This window comes from Sciurus vulgaris (genome assembly GCF_902686455.1).
Source record: "Sciurus vulgaris genome assembly, chromosome: 2".
Lineage (NCBI taxonomy): Eukaryota > Metazoa > Chordata > Mammalia > Rodentia > Sciuridae > Sciurus > Sciurus vulgaris.
This window is the reverse complement of record NC_136462.1, coordinates 122,395,723-122,411,533: the sequence shown is the minus strand read 5'-3', so window position 1 is coordinate 122,411,533 and position 15,811 is coordinate 122,395,723. Positions and strand designations below refer to the sequence as shown.

Below are 15,811 nucleotides of genomic sequence, written 5' to 3'. Positions count from 1 at the left end.
GGTGATGAGAAGATTCTGTGTCTTGATGCAGAGGTGAGTTCTGGGGTGTAATCTTTTGTCAAAATTTATTCCACTGAACACTTAAGACCTGTAACTGCACTGATTGTAAATGAAACAGTAAAAGTTACTGCAAGACTTCTGAGAGCCTTTACAAGCTAAGATGTATCAAGAATGTCAAAAAAGAGGCTGTGGTACCCAGGGTTTCCTGACCTGATTTGAACCTGGTTTGTGGGTGTGGGCAGGAAGCATCCCCTTCTGAGGGCGTAAACTGAGAGCAATAACCTGTGTGGGAGCCGTTGGACTCCTTGTTCAAACCCCAGGTGCCACCGTGTACTGTCTGCCCTAAGAGGCGTGGGGTAGTGGGCAGCCTGTCTGCAGGTACTGCTACAGTGGAGTCCAGGCCTGTCACCCGTTTCCCACGCCTACTCCTCCAGCCCCTAATAGACTGAGAGCACTGTGTAGGGCGGGGCTGGGAGAAGCTGCTGACAGGGCAGGAGTTGTCCCTGCCAGGCCAAGGCTCTCCTCTGTTTCCCTCCATGGGTGCTGTGGGGTCCTGGGTGGGCTGCCCTCACCCCTCGCTGAATCAGCATGCAGTCTCAACCCAGTAAAGCCTGGTGACAGTGGCTGTAGGCTCAGCTCCTAAGGCCTCTCCAGCCCGTTTGCTCACCCCTGCTGTGGATCTGGGGAGCTCCCTGGGCCCTCATGGGGAAACTGTTGGTCATTGTTGCCTGGGTGGGTCATGGACTGTGCCACCTGGGTGGACTTCTCATTTTTCTGTTCTCGTCTGCTTCTCAACTCCCAGAAATCCCTCAAATGACTGCTTTAGCAATGATGCTCTTTTGCTTTCCAACACTGCTAAAGAGATGATCTTATTTTTTTTTCTTCTGTCATTGTAATTGGGCACAGCAGGCAATTTATGAATGAATCCGAGTGAGCGAGTGTGTGTGAGAGAAAGGGAGAGAGAAAAGAAAGAGAGAAAGTTTGTGCAGCCTGAGCCCAGGAGGGGGGAAGGGGCTGGATGAGGGGCCGGGGGCAGGTAGGCCACCAGGCAGGCAGTTGACAATCTGCCCCATGAAAGGTCCTTGCTGCATGCAGGAATGATATTGCCGTGTGGTGGGGCTGACAGATGCTTCATGGGAGATTAGGAAATAAGTCTGCATCTCCCCTGGGCCCTGATACCATCAGCGGTTAAGAGGCCTGTCTGATTTCATTACAAATCTCCTGTTCCCAGGGCTTAGAGCTTAGCCTCTGGGCTCACAGGTGTGGGAGGACAGCGGGCCACAGCAAGGGCATTTTGCTTTTAATTGTGGCCATTAATCTGGCACCAACAGCTGGTCTATCCTGCAGTAGAAGGGGTGGGGGTGGCAAGAAACCTATCAATTGGGAACTGGTTGATCCTACTCTGTGCTCACCGGGAAGTGGGCAGTTACTCCTACTTTTCAGGATCTGCTTTCCTGACCTCCTTGGAAGGTTCTAGTACTGCTTCCTCCCTGGATTTGGTAGGAGTCTTCTGAAGCAGGCAGATACCCATCTCTCAGATCATGCAACTTTTGCTTTCCCAGGGTCAGGGTGGGACCATGTCTAGTGCCAGCCCCTGCCCTGAAGTCAGGGTATGTCCCAGTGAGTGGGGCAGAGCAGAATGGCTCAGGAGCTGGGTGAGCTTCTGGGACAGCACAATGAGGGACAGGGCAGAGTGAGGAGAGGTCCCAGAGCCAGACAGGCACAGCCAGAGAGAAGGCCAACTGTAGTCTCAAAATGGGGACTGGGGCTGGGTATCATGCATGTGTGTGGCAGTGGGAGACAAATTTCTCCCCTTTCTATCTCTAGCTATCCACCATCCTCAGCTGTAGCTGCCCAGAGAGGGCATGGGGAGGCCCGGGGTGAGCCAGAGGTGGGTCTGTCCTGTGCACTCTCCAGCACCAGACAACCGCCCAGGGGCAGGGTGGGGGTAGGTGCCCTCAGGTAGTACCCAGAAAACTGGTGGGGAGAAGTCCAGTGGGGTAGGAAGATGTTGGATTAGAGGAGGCCTGGAAGGATGAACAGGATCCTGCCAGGCCTTGGCAGGGCGGACATGCTGATGAGGAAGGTGTGCCTCTCTGGGGCTCCCGGTGAACCTGGGGCTTGTGGAGGGTTGGGGACCTGCTGAAGAAAGGGGCTGTACAAGCAGTAAGCTTGTTTCCAGGGTGGCAGGTCCTGAGGCCAATTTCTGGGGCTAGTGGCTGTGTTTCCTGCAAGGACACTTTTCTGATGGTGGCCCTGTGTCTTCAGATTTCCTTGACCTGGAGACAGTCAGGACAAGAGTGGGGCAGCCATAATGATAGCAGGCATCAACCATGATGTACCTGAAGTCCCACAAGTGGCTCCTAGGGATCCCACAGCAGCCCGGGAGGGGCTGATGCAGACATGATCGATTTGGTCTGGAGAGGAAAAAGACTTGCCCAGGACCACACAGGAAGCAGGTGTGTTACTGCGTAGCCTTCGGGACAGAAGACAGCCCGGACTCCTCACCTTCTCCCATCAGAAAGGAGGGGCCCTGGTGTGGGTGAAGACGGGACAAGCCGCCCAGGTCGAGGCCCCCCACTTTATGTTCAGCGCTGGGGAGCTCTTCTGATTTCTCAGGGGGAAACCTGGACTCTTGTTACAGGTTACAAAGGATAATTTTGGGTAGAGTCAAGCCCCATTTGATAGGGAGCCCATGTTTATTTGGGGTGGGTCAGAGGGGCCGCCATCAGCCTGGGAGAGTTCCCACTGCCCACTTCAGAAGTTTAGTGAGCTCTGGTGAGTCCCGGAGGTCTGCAGGTCTGGGTTTCCCCGCTGGTGGGCTGGGCAGGGGACCCTTGTCACAGGACTGTCCTGAAGGTTAAATGCATTGCACAGGCCAAGCTCAAGCTAAGGTATCTGGTGGATGGAAGCCACTGGGCTGTCGCTGCCACTGCAACTCTTAGCGCCCCGCAGCTCTGCCTGCCAGGGGAAGACAGCCATTCAGCTGCAAAGGAGCTGTCTGAGAGAAAGAAGCAGCCTCGCCCTTCCGTCCTCCTCACCTGCTGCCTCCTGAGCTCTCTCTCCTCAGTGGCCTGACCTCCAGGGAAGCCAGGAACCATTGACTTAACCTTCTGAATGTTTCCAGAATCTGTCCCTGTTCCATCTCTGTGGCAATGGGCTGAGCTGGAGGGTCAGCCAGCCTTTCTTATCTGGTTCTCTCTGTCCCTAGATCTCCCCTCTGAACCCTCCTCGGCTGCTACAACCAGAAGGGTCTTTACTCCAGTGCAACCCTCAACATGCCCACCTCTGCTGAGAGTCTCCTGCTTGTCTGTGTTTGCTAGGATGATCTTGGCTTTGCATGTATTGGTGCCTCAGTCTGGAAAACCCTTCTCCAGGCTTTGTTCACGTGGGGAACTTCTACTTACCCTTCGAAATCCAGTGCAGACACACCTCTCAGAAAGCTTCCCAGATTGCCCTTCCTCCCCACAGGTCCAAGGTAATGTGTCTGACCCCTCACACTGCCTCTGTATTGTGTGGGTTCCTCTCTTGTCACCCAGTTTACACAGCTATCACTGTCACTTTTTGCAACTTTCATGAGGACTGACTTTGGACTGACCTCTGCCTCACACCTAGCCCAGGGTCTGGCTCCTGTCAGTGTTGGTTGACAAAAGGTGAATTTGTTGCTAGTCGAAGACACTGCTGGGTGTAGGTGCTACTGCACTAGGGCCATGCTGTGTGGTGTCAGGCATGCCCACTTCCTCTCTGGGCTGCAGTTTCCACATCTCTATTTGAAGACACTGTCAGGATCTGCTTCCCTGCTCCAGGTGGCCAGAAAGCTTGGAAGAGCCTCTGCTGCCTTGCAGGCTGCCTGCCTCTCAGGTCAGCCGGGCAGGTGGGAAGCAGCAACTTTGTCTCCAAAGGTGACTAGCATTCTTGAGAGACAAAGGGATGTTTGGGAACCTAAAATTTTCTTTCTTTTCCCAAGAGAAATGGAGAAGCCTCATTAAGCTCAGTTGGGAGATCTGGGTCATGCTTGAGGAAGCCAAGTAGGGGCTCCACTTGGCTCTGTGAGCAAAACAGCTATTAAATTTCAGGTATAGGAAATAATCTCCCCACATTCACCTGATCACTTTATTAGCACAAAAGATAAATTTAACCCACAGACCCATGACAGAAAGAAATAAGTCCACACTCACCTCCTAATTAAACGGAGAGAAGCCAGCTAGATCCAAGGACACCCGACCCACTCAATTAATTAACATTTATTACAATAAGAAAACAATCTAATTCAATTAAAATATTTCCACAAAAGTAATTTAATGATTTTCCCAAAAATAAAGTACATTGGACTGGAGCGTTTATTATGCCAAGGCAGTGTTGTGAGAGCAGCCGTGACAACAGTCCTCAGGGGGTCAGCCAGTTCACAGGGCAGGGCGGCAGGATGGGTGTTGTCCAGGTCAAACCCCTTTCAGAGGAGGAATGGGATGCCTGGGACGCAGGGACCCTCTAATGAGCACACAGGCCCAGGGTTGGAACGCACAGGCTTCCAACTGCAGACTCCCTTCCTGCCTCCGCTCACCTCATCTGGGGATGGAGAGGATGGAGATCACCCAGGGAAGAAGGGTGGGCTTGAGTTCAGGGGCCTGGACCCATTTCTGCCTCTGATGTGCTGTGTCACCTTGGGCAGGTAGGAGGTATTTAGAGCAAGGACTGTTAACGGGGCTTTCTGAAGTCCAGCCAGGGGGTATTTGAAAAGCTGGAGAAACTGCCATTTAAAAACAGTAAGTAGTTTTCTGACTCTCATGAGGTAGAGATTTGAATTCACAGTGCTTTTGTTCCATAAAAATCCCTCCAGGGGTGTTCAGTTATAAGCACAGCAAGCAAATGCCCACTCAGAGTTTGTCCTTTTGAGCTAACAATATTTGAGCATAATTGTTTCCAGGCAGTCAACATTTGCTGGACTATGTCCTTTAATCCTGACAATGACCCTGTGAGGAAGGAATTCCCATTAAAGCAATATGCCTGAGGATGCACGGTTAGCTAGAGGTGGGCCCTGGGTCCAAACCCAGACGGCCTCCTGGGGTAGAGAGGCCCCGTACAAGCTCAGGATAACTGGACCCACTATGAGTCATTGGGTTCTCTCCACAAATCTGGCACTTTGACCTTGGAGATCCGAAATCCGTGTGTTCCCTGGGGTCAGCCTTCGTGTTTTGTTTTGTTTTGTTTTGCTCGCCCTTGGCGCTGGGGATTCGAACCCGGCTCTTGCGCATGCTAGTCAAGCACTCTTCCAGATGGGCTATACCATCAGCACTGGAGTCAGCCTTTGCCTGGTGCCCCAGCACAGGGGGAATTGAGTCCCTTTCCATCCCATTTAGTTGTTCTGACATTGAATATACACTGTCACCTGCACTGGGGAAAAACTTCACTTTGTTTGTAAGAGCTTTGTTTGATATGCAAGAAATGAGAAGCCAGCAATAGGATCTTCATTAAAAAGGAACAGAGTGTACAACACACAGGATACAAAGGGCACTCTAGTGATGGTCACCTCTGGAGGGTGACCTAGTGGATCAGTTTTAGTCTCCAGATTGTCTACCATAAACAGACATTGCTTTTATAACCAGAAAGAGCTATTAAAATGGGTTCTTAGGGCGTGGTGGCACACACCTGTAATCCTAGTAGCTTGGGAGACTGAGGCAGGAGGATTACAAGTTCAAAGCAGCCTCAGCAACTTAGCAAGACCCTGTCTCAAAATTAAAAGAAAAAATTTTATCAAAATGGATTCTACTGTCAAAAAATCAATAATAAATAATTACATAAATAAGGGCTGGAGATGTGGCTCAGTGGTTAAGCATACCCTGTACCAAAAAAAAAAAAAAAAAATAGTTTCCTTTATGCCGTCTCAGTTTTTCATTTCTCTTCTTCCTAGGAAAGTTAAACCTTTGGATTCTTCTGTGATTTGTCTCTTCTCTGTCTATTAGTGTCTTATGTTCCTAATGATTTGTATAACCTCTTCATAACTCAGGATTTTAACCCATGTCTGTTTTATTTGTTGAAATAGTTTTCCTGGTTATTTACTTTTCAGTTTGGTTTCTAATGTTTTCAGTGGACAAAGGTTTATCTTCAGTCCAACCTATTGATCTTTCCCTTTCAGATGCTTCCCGTTGCTTTTTGCTTAGAAAATCCTTTCTTGATAAAGGATAAAACAGATATTGACTTGGCTCTTTCCCTTTTTTTCCTTTCCTTTGTGGCATGTAACACTTTTTTTGATCCGTTTGAATTTATATTGGCTTATAGTATGCAGAATAATTATTTTCCAAACTGCTGGCCACTTGTAAGGAAGGAAGTCTTATCCAAAAAACTATACTGGTGCTTACTTACCCTGTATTCCATTTTGCTTGATACTAGTTTCATTTTTAGGGTACCTATTCTGTTATACTGGCCTGTTTTTTCTTGTACCTGCATCACACTGTTTTATTAATCACAGTGTTTTCATATGCTTCAATATTCTCTCAATTTCAGGATTTCTGTGTTTCTCTCATCTGCTCATTCTTCCAATGACTCTAAGAACCATTTTGTAGTTTCTCATCTTAGAAAAACACCCATTGATATTTTCAGCTCAAATTTCATTAAGACACTTAAGACAATTTGAGGGTTCATCTATCCACGCATCTCCTTTTATAGCTCTCAAGAGGGTTTCATAGCTCTTGATATTTCATTTCTTAGTCATCAGTCAGTATGTGCCTGAAAGCCCAGAAAAGTAGAAATAAAATTTACATATATGTTATATAATAGTATTATTTTTAGTGAGATAAGCTGTCTTTTAAGAAGTGTAATGTCGAGCTGTTCCTCCCAGTCATACTGGGCCTCTGCTGCCAGTGTCCTGCTCACCAGGCCCTCATGCTGTCTCTCGATTTTTGGATGATGTGTGTGGGAGGAATAAGAGGCAGCTGTAGCCAGGAGTGGTGACCCAGGCCTGGGGATGTAGCTCCCAGGGTGGTAAAGTGCCCCTGGTTCAATCCCCAGTAATTCCCATCCCCCAAAAGAGGCAGCTGATTATCACATCCTGCATTTTGGAATGGTTGTGTCCTTGGCACTAATGATCTGGTAAGGGCTGGTGGCAACATCCGGAAGGGAAAGTCAGTTGAGTGGTGCTTAGCAGCAGCAGGGATCCTGCGCTCCACAGAGGAGAGCTCTTTCAAACAAATCCAGTCGAAGATCCCATGCAAGTGGGATAAACTGTTTTTAGGATAGGACAGAGATTCCTATACTTCACTGAGTCCTGAAGATTCATGAAATGCAAAATGTTAAGCTTTTAACCAAAGGAGAGAATAATGCTGTTGATGACCGAGGTCTCTCTGAACAAGGGCAACACTGGCTAGAGAAAAAAGATGTCGTGGAGAGAGTCAGAGGATTTGTTCCTTCTAGTGGAATTGTGACAATCCTCGTGAATGAAGATCCTAAATTTAAATATGCAGTCCTTTTCTGTTGGGTTTCTTTGCACTGGTCTATGCAGTCCTTTTCTGTTGGGTTTCTTTGCACAGCGAGAAGGCTGCCCTGCGGCTCCTAGGAGCGTGCGGTGCTTTTTGTTACTGACCGTCTGGAGTAGCTGCTGGTCTGTGACTGGCACAATGGAGAACACACGTGCTGGCGCTCCTTGGTGGCTCTGGTTTATGTTAGTTTGTGTTTCCACGCCAGAATCTGTTTGGGCGGGTATGTGTACACCAGAGTGCACTCAAGGGGACTTTCAGTCACAGAATTTCCTATGTTGTCACTGTCACACTTTTGCATTTTTGTACATCAGTGAATTTTTTTATATTAAAAGATTGAATGGGAGAAAAAAATAAATGTGATGTCTAGTGAGAACAGTTACCTGTAGAGTAAGGAGCATACTGCTGTCACCATTTTCGTGAGACAGTGTAACCCTGCAGTTGTGGGTGTCTATTTGGTGTGTTTGTGCAAGCATGGAGCTACAAGTTGAGGGTCTTACAAACTGATTGATTGCCATGACAGGGTGTGCGTGTCCGTGGAAGGCAGATTAAACCCTCCCCTCCAGAAAGGAAGGAAGGAAGGGAAAAAAGGTGGCCAGTTTTTCTTTCACAGGGCTGCTGGTCACTTGGTTTGCCATTTTGGTCCAGAAGCAGTCCTGGGAAGATGCGAAGCAGGCAGATACCTGCTGGGTGGATGGGGTTGGGGTTGACTTGTTTGACAGAGTCAGCCCCACCCCTCCTGTGGGGGCTGGCTGTGGAGGTTAAGTGTTCAGGGGACTCTCCAGAAGGAATGTCCCTAAGCTGGCCCATGTGCAGAAGGTCAGTAAAGCCTGACAGAAGAAGCCATGGATCTCTGATGGACCTGGTGGCCCCTCCTCGTCCGGCACTCTCTTCCCATCTGTGTTCTCTGCCCGTGTGGAGAAGTCTTCCTGGGTTCCCTAGACTGTCACAGTAGGAGTGAATGCTCACAGGACACAAGCCTACTCACTGGAACAAAAACAAGCTACAAGCTGAAGACTTGTGAAATGATGGGAAGGAGAATTGGCCCCCTGGTCGCCAGGCCTAGGTTCAAATCTCAACCCTCTCACTTCCCAGCTGTGCAGGCTTGGGTCAATTCCTCACCTTCTCTGTTTCAGTTTTCTCACCTTACAATGGGGGTCACAGGGCTATAGAGAGGATCAAAGGAGGCATGGGTGGGAGAGTCCAGCCTAGAACCAGGCACAAAGGAGCAGCCAGGCCAGTTCTTGCCTTTTCTTTCCTCGCACATGTGAGTAAGACATGGAGGAAAGCAGCTGAAGCCAGGGGCTCCCTGGAGCTCACAGGGAGGGGGGTGCACACCTGCAACCTCAGGCAAGGAGCTGGGGCTGGGGAGAGAGTTGGTGAGTTCAGATGGATGAGGGAGCATTTCCCTTGGGAGTTGCCCACAAACTGCTCAGCTGAACAGGCCCAAAGAACAGGGAGAAAAAAGACAGGGTCAATGTGGAGAATCTCAGGGTGTGTTTGATGCGGGTGGCACAGAGGCCAGCCTGGAGGACCAAGGTTGCTGTGGGCATCTGGTCAGCAGACAGGACCGTGCAACTGGGTGTCCTTCACTTGGCACCCTGAAGCCACTGATGATTTGGGGATGACAGCAGGAGAGCGAGGGAGGATGGCTGGAGCGCTAGGTCACTGGGAGGTGGAGTCAGACTGACTGAGGACAAACCCTAGCTCCCTTACTAGTGACCTGGGCAGACAAAATCTCTCTGGCTTGTCTTCTCATCAGTAAAATGGGCATAATTCTAGAAACTATCTAACAGGGCTGCAGTGAGGATAAAATTCCTCAGAGGAGCTCCTCTCCTGGCCCCCAGCCTCCCCACAGCTCCTCCACACGCTCTACCTGGGGTCCATTTTGACCTCCCTGAAGTTCCTCATTTAGACAGGCCCCTGATGAACCTGACCCTTCGGGCACATAGGTGTTCCAAGGAGGGACCCTTGTGCACTCTGCAAGGCAGGATGAACTGGCCAATGGTTGCCTGAAGGTCTACAAAGTGGGCAAAATTAGGAGCATGCCGATGCTGGGGTGGAGCCCCTTAAAGACTACCCCTTCCAGGTCACAGCTTTTCCTGTAGACGCCCCTCTTCCCTGACCAGTCTGGACTGGTGCAAACCCCCTCTCCTTCCCTGTCTCCTGCAGGCCTTGGGTGGGCTCCACTTCTTACCTGAGACTAGCACATTTGCACAACCATGCTTATCCACACTCCCAGAACTGGCCTAGGATGGGGAGGCAAGGTCCCTTCCACAGAGGAGGTGAGTGAAGTTACGGAAGTCAAGACCTTTGCCCAAGATCCCTTCAAACCAGGTTTGTGGCTTTGGAAGCAGGGAGGGTTTGGCTAGCCTGGTGTAGAACATGAGGGCGGGTCCTGAGAGGAGTCATGGGCCATCCCCCATGAGCCCGTGTCCAGGGCTCCAGAACAAATGGGGCTTGGTATCGTGCCAGTACCCAGCACGGGCTTCCAGAGGGCTTGCCTTTATCTTCTGGGTAAATATCTGGCCCATTAGACAGGCCTCTGGTTCCAGGAGCAACAATTTGTTCCAAACCCTGGTCTCATTCCTCCAAACTCTTCCCCAGGCACAGAGGGGGGCAGTAGCTTCCGTCCCTGGACCCCATCCAGTGGGTGCTCCCTCTGTCCTCCTTTCCTGTTGGACTTGGGGTGAAGTTCCTGCAGGCTCTGCCACCATCAGGCCCCCAGCATGTAGCACTTAATATACGAAGAACAACTGCAGAAAATGCCGCCCCTCCTCGGGGTCCCCATGACCTTCCCCAGAGCACTCTCCCTGTTCTCCTTCTACCTCCCACTGTCCTCCTGCCCCCCTCACCCTTGCCCTGTTGTGCACAGATGGCAGGAATGGGGTGAAAGAAAGCATTGCACCAGAAGTCACACACGTATAGGTTCAAATCCTGGCTTTGTTTAGTTGGGCCTCATTTTCCTTATCTGTAAAATAGGAAGAGTGAGCCATCACGTGGGTGGTTGAATGAGGTGAGACTGTGGGAAGCGCTTGCTTGGGGTTCCTCACTGCTTGGGTTTCACTGTAGCTTAGGGGCTTGGGAGCAGCACCCTGGCCAGGAGCAGAGGTGCTTGGTTAAGGCCAGCTGTCCTGCCCTTCAGGAAACCAGAGAGCAAGAGGAGGCAGGGGAGGAGGCAGAGAAGCTCAGACCCTGGTCCTGAGAGGGGAGGTCAGCAGAGTCTGATGCCTAAGCATCAGGTGACATCAATGGGGCAAGTGCCAGGAAGGCTGGCAAGATGTGGCCACAGAGTCAGATTGGATCAAGATGGAGAGTGGCACGGGCTGGGGCTGGACAGGTTTTAGATGTACCCACTTTTGCTGGAGAGTGGTATAAGAAAAGGCAGCTGGGTGAGGGGGAGACTCCCCTTGACTCCTGCTCAAGTGTGGGCTGGTGAGTGACAGATGGTGGTTAGGGACAGTACTGCAGTGAGCGCTGCCCCAGGGCAGAGTCCCACCACTCCCCTCTTGGCAGGAATGTTCCTTCTTTGGAGGCCCCTGGTACTCCTGCTGGTGGATTCCACAGAAGTCCTCCGAGTCCCACTTATGTCTATCATCATCATCATCATCATCATCACAGCAGTGGTGGGGATTGAACCCAGCGCTTCACACACACTCTACCCCTGAGCTATCCCCCAGCCCCACTGCTTGGATTCCCAAACCTAGACTGGGGACCACTACCACTCTCTGGCTGCTTCTAGGCACCTTCCAGAGGGCAAGGGAGCAGTCCTTGGAATGTGTGCCTTCGTGTGTGCAGAGGGTTATCTGGGATCTCCAGGAAGTTGGGTTGTGCCCAAGCAGCCTGTTTCCTCTTAGAGGTTTGCCAATTTGAGAGAGTTGAATCTTGGAGCCAACTCCCCACTGCTGCCCCCGACCAAGTATGAAATCAGTTTTTAAGTTTCAGCGGTAATTGCCTTGAGCTGCTCTTAACGACAATTTGTGATCTGCCAACCGCAGTTCTTGGCTCCTAAGGCACTAATGAAGCTCCTTTATGCGCAGAGCACAGGCTCACTTGAAAGGAAGCATAATTTGATGGGCTTTGGAGAGCAGGCAAAAAGCTCCCGGAGCAGAGGGAGCACACTTAGAACCCCAGGCACTTGGGGAGCTCCCAGTACCAGTTTATTTGAGGTAGGAAAGAAACCAAGAATCTCTGTGTGGCCAGGCGTGGTGCGGGACTATCATCTCCGTGGCTGTGGAAGCTAAGACAGGAGGATGGATTCTCAAATTCAAGGCCAGCCTCCGCAACTTAGCAAGGCCCTGAGCAACTTAGTGAGACCCAGTCTCAAAATAAAAAACAGAAAGGACTGGGGATGTGGCTCAGTGGTAAAGTGCCCCTGGGTTAAACATCAAGCACCCAAAGCAACAAAACAAAACAAAACAAAAAAAAAAAAAAAAAAAAAAAAAAGAACAAACAAAAAAACCCAATGAAAATCATCTGTTTGTTGGGTTGAAATCTGTCACTGCAGGCATGTGATGCCAAAGGCCATGCAAGTGTTAGTGACCATCGCCAGAGTCAGGAGGGCAGTGGTGCTGGAGGGGACAGGATTTCTCCCTAGGCTCTCATTTCCCTTAGGACAACGTGGTCTCATTGAAGAGGAGCTCAGGTTTCCTGTGGTCTGTTCTATCTCCCCTGGAGTCTGTCTAGGCCAACCCCAAACTGAGTCCCACCATGCCCTGACCCACATCCTTTCAGGGCCCTGGGGTGACTACTCCTGATGCAGTTTTAGGTACCCACCCATCCTGGTGAACTCCTCTCTGTGACCACCCAGCCTACCTCTGCAGTTCCCTTCCCCCAGAAGCCTGCATGTTGTGCAGCCAGTCCCCTAGGCTCTTCTCCACCAATAGGTAGAGCCCGTGTCCCAAGGATTGTCTGGTCAGTTTTGTTGCTGATCCTTCCTCCTGGGCCCAGGCAATACAGTTTTTAGGTCCACAGCAATATGGGTTTTGCTCCTCAATAACACAAAACTTGAGTCTAGCAGCTACTCTTCTGGAATATGTCTTAAAAACAGTGTCTGCAAATTTCAGAGTGCTTGCATGTGAGTGAAGAATAGCAGAAAACAGTGGGTTGGAGGCAGCATCCACTGTAGGTTACAACACTCAAATGTGATCTAAATTTAAAATGCACACCCTTGCACTTTCATCCATGCTAATAATGTGACAGCTGTTGGCTGGATCTTCCTGCTTAAGCCAGGTGGCCTCCTCTCTGCTCTGCAGTTTCTGCCTATTAGCTTGTCTGCCTTTGCGAGGAGCCAGTGTGTGACCGTGTACCAAAGGAACAGGTTAAAGGCGTGTGTGGATTTGGTGGATGATGCTGTGCAGGCCCTGCTTATGCTCATGTGATCTGCACAGCTGATTTCTACTGGGAGGGGCAGCCAGAACCCGCTAACCAAGTCTCTCACATGTAGTACAAACCCAGGTGGCCTACAGGTGACTGGTCAGTAGGGGGCGACCTCACATAGCAAACCTGCAGTCTTCTGAGGGCTGGGGCGAGCGGAAAGCCTCTACTTTCTCTTTGAAACCTAGTTTTTTCAGATTGGAGAGGGACTGAAGAGAAAATGCAGTCCATGTCAGCAGGGGATGAGGAAGCAGAGGGCAGAGGGCATGGTGACTAATAGCTACCACTTCCTGTTTTAAGGACAGGTATCCATCCTGGGGGCAAGACAAAAATGTGTGCAAACCATCCCTAGCATGTCTGCGTGGCAGAGTTAAAGGATAAGTGCTCAAAGTCTGGTTTTTAATGTATATTAAAATGAATTTATTTACACAGTAACATGATGTCACAGAGTACACAGCAAAAGTACCACAGCAAACCAAAGGGCGGTGCCACTGATGACCGAGGGGACCTGTTATGATTAATACAACTCTAAAATATGAAAGTAGGAAGGTTAAGCTCTACAAAGAGTAAGAGAAACAAGATTTTCAAATATAGAGTGTGGGCAATGCCATGGAGAATTAAAGAGAGATCGGAATGAGGACCGTCATGATTCAAATCACTGAGATGGATGACATCTTGCTTTTGCCTTCATCTCATGCTAAAATGCCCTGCACATCAACAGAAAATCCCAGCCCGGTGTGTTCACACACCATCCTCTTAAGAACTGGTAAGGGAAGGGATAACCAGGTAGTATCTGGAGCAGGCTTCCTGATGCAGTGTGGTTTAACCTTTTAGCAACGCAACCCTGAAGCCACAGGGCTGGTCCAATATTCAAGTTATCCAGAGTGTGCACACACACTAATGGGCAAAGGGGATTTTCTGTACTACAATAATATTCATAGCAAAATATATAACTCTGTAGTTCTGCTAGGTTAAAAAATTTTCTGACTTCTCTTGATTCCCTGAAACTTTCTTGATTAAAAAAATCCATGGGGGTGGGTGGGATGGGCGAGGTAAGCAGGAACAGACTAGGAGGCTCTCAGTGTTGGAGTGTGGGAGGGCTGTTGGAATGCAGGCCCCTGCGGCCCACCTAGGCGGGCGAAGCTTCCAGCAGTGGCTGATGCAACATCTATTCTAATTTCAAACAGCTGCAGAGTGGGGGTGTGTAACAGCTGTATAGCACCTTGTACAGTCTGGGCACTTATAAATACTAAATGATGGTGATGCTGAATGGTAAACACCTCTGCAGGAAGGTTTATAAAAACGGTAGAATATGTTAAGAAATTTCCCAAGAGTTCTTTAAACCTATTGAAACTATAGTCTTAAAAAAAAAAAAAAAAAAAAAAAAAACAACTTCAGCTCTCAGCATCATATGAAGTTCCCACGCTGAGGTCTGGACAACAGCCACAGCCGTGCTACAGGGCCGGAAGAGCTTCTCCCTAGATAACCAGGGACTTCACTGTCTGCTCCTGGCTTCCACCATCTTCATTATCTTCTTCTAATATACAAAATGGACTGCTTAAAAAAAATAGATGCTTTTTAAAGGATGGGTTTTTTATCAGCTGAATACCCTGACATGGAATGTATGTGAATTTCCCTCCCCTGGCATCTGTCACAACTTAACCTCGTCATCTGAGAAGCATCGGGATAAAAGAGCTTGATTTCTTTGGTATAATCTGTCTAGGATCTTGCATTGCACCTCTTCCGACTTCCCCCAGGGCATCTTTTTTGGTCCGTGGAATCCCCACCTGTGATGTTGCTGTGAGCACGTGAGCACGGACAGCTGGACTTCGGTGCACACTCCAGTAAGAGCAGCACTTGGGTATGTCTTGGCACAGCACTTTGGGCCTTTGAGAATGTGAGCTCCAATGAGGTAAATCTAATAACCAGGTTCATGGGCAGCCATTCTGTTCACTTATTAGGCTGGCAGAATCTTCAATCTTTATCCACTAGTGAGGGGAATGAAAAGCATGCCAGTGTCGGCCCAGGGAGTCAAGTTCCTCTTGTCCCTTTCTCCAAGTACGTTCACACTTATACATCTAGAATCACTTGAAATACAGTCCAAATTTATGGGACTAGTATTTTTTCCCAGATCACTGCTAAGGATAGGGGAAAATCCTAATTGCATGTTACCAGCAAAATTAAATGTCTGCTTACTTCCCAGTTCCAAAGTAGTCACAGCTCAACTTTGGAGAGTGGGCTGCAGTCTTTCTGGGCCTTATATCTAGTGGGCCCCAAAAGTCTTTTGTGGAAATTTTATAATATTGAGGAATTTAAAATACAGTTTTAGGTAGTTTTATTCCCAGAAATATCATTAACATTCCTGGAGATTGAGACATCCTGGCTTAGTTTTCTGGGTTCACAGATGTATTTATTGAGTTTGGAAGCAGACAGGCCTAATCTGACACAGGTGCTCTGACTCTAAATCCTGGTGTGTTTTCTTTTCACCCACTGACATCAGTAGGTGGGTAGGAGGGATGCTTGTGCCCCTCCACCTCACCCAGTTCACCTTCTGAGGGCAAATCCCGAAACTCACTGACATACTCCTGGCTTACAGCTCTAACTCCATCTTGGGGTTGGTAGACCTCACCTGTGATTCATATGTCGTCGTTCCACAGGTTATAACTGCTCTTTATCTCATTGCTGTCGTTCTTCCTGATCAGTTTCTGTGCATCATGTTAGCATGCACATTCTAAAAGGACCTTCCTCTGCTGGCACAGGAGGGCTGGCCTAGCTCTTTCTGTGGAACACCCTTGGCCCTTTCTTTTCCCTCCAAAACTAGGTTACCACTCTAACAAGGCACTCTGCGATACATTCATTCTTGCTCTAGCCACTGGCCTCTCTCTCTAGCACCCAAATGTGTCAGAGATTGTTCATGCTCATGTGGCTTAAGGAAAAATTCCAACATGGGTTTAATTGTTCAAACT

The 15,811-nt window shown here is 49.2% G+C and overlaps 1 pseudogene across 1 annotated transcript; it reads left to right on the top strand.

Moving 5' to 3' along the window:
* The first annotated feature begins 7,057 nt into the window (after positions 1–7,057).
* On the top strand, positions 7,058–7,575 carry LOC306653705 (signal peptidase complex catalytic subunit SEC11A-like; annotated as a pseudogene). The gene has a single exon. The product of its transcript is annotated as a signal peptidase complex catalytic subunit SEC11A-like (transcript).
* Positions 7,576–15,811: the final 8,236 nt, after the last annotated feature.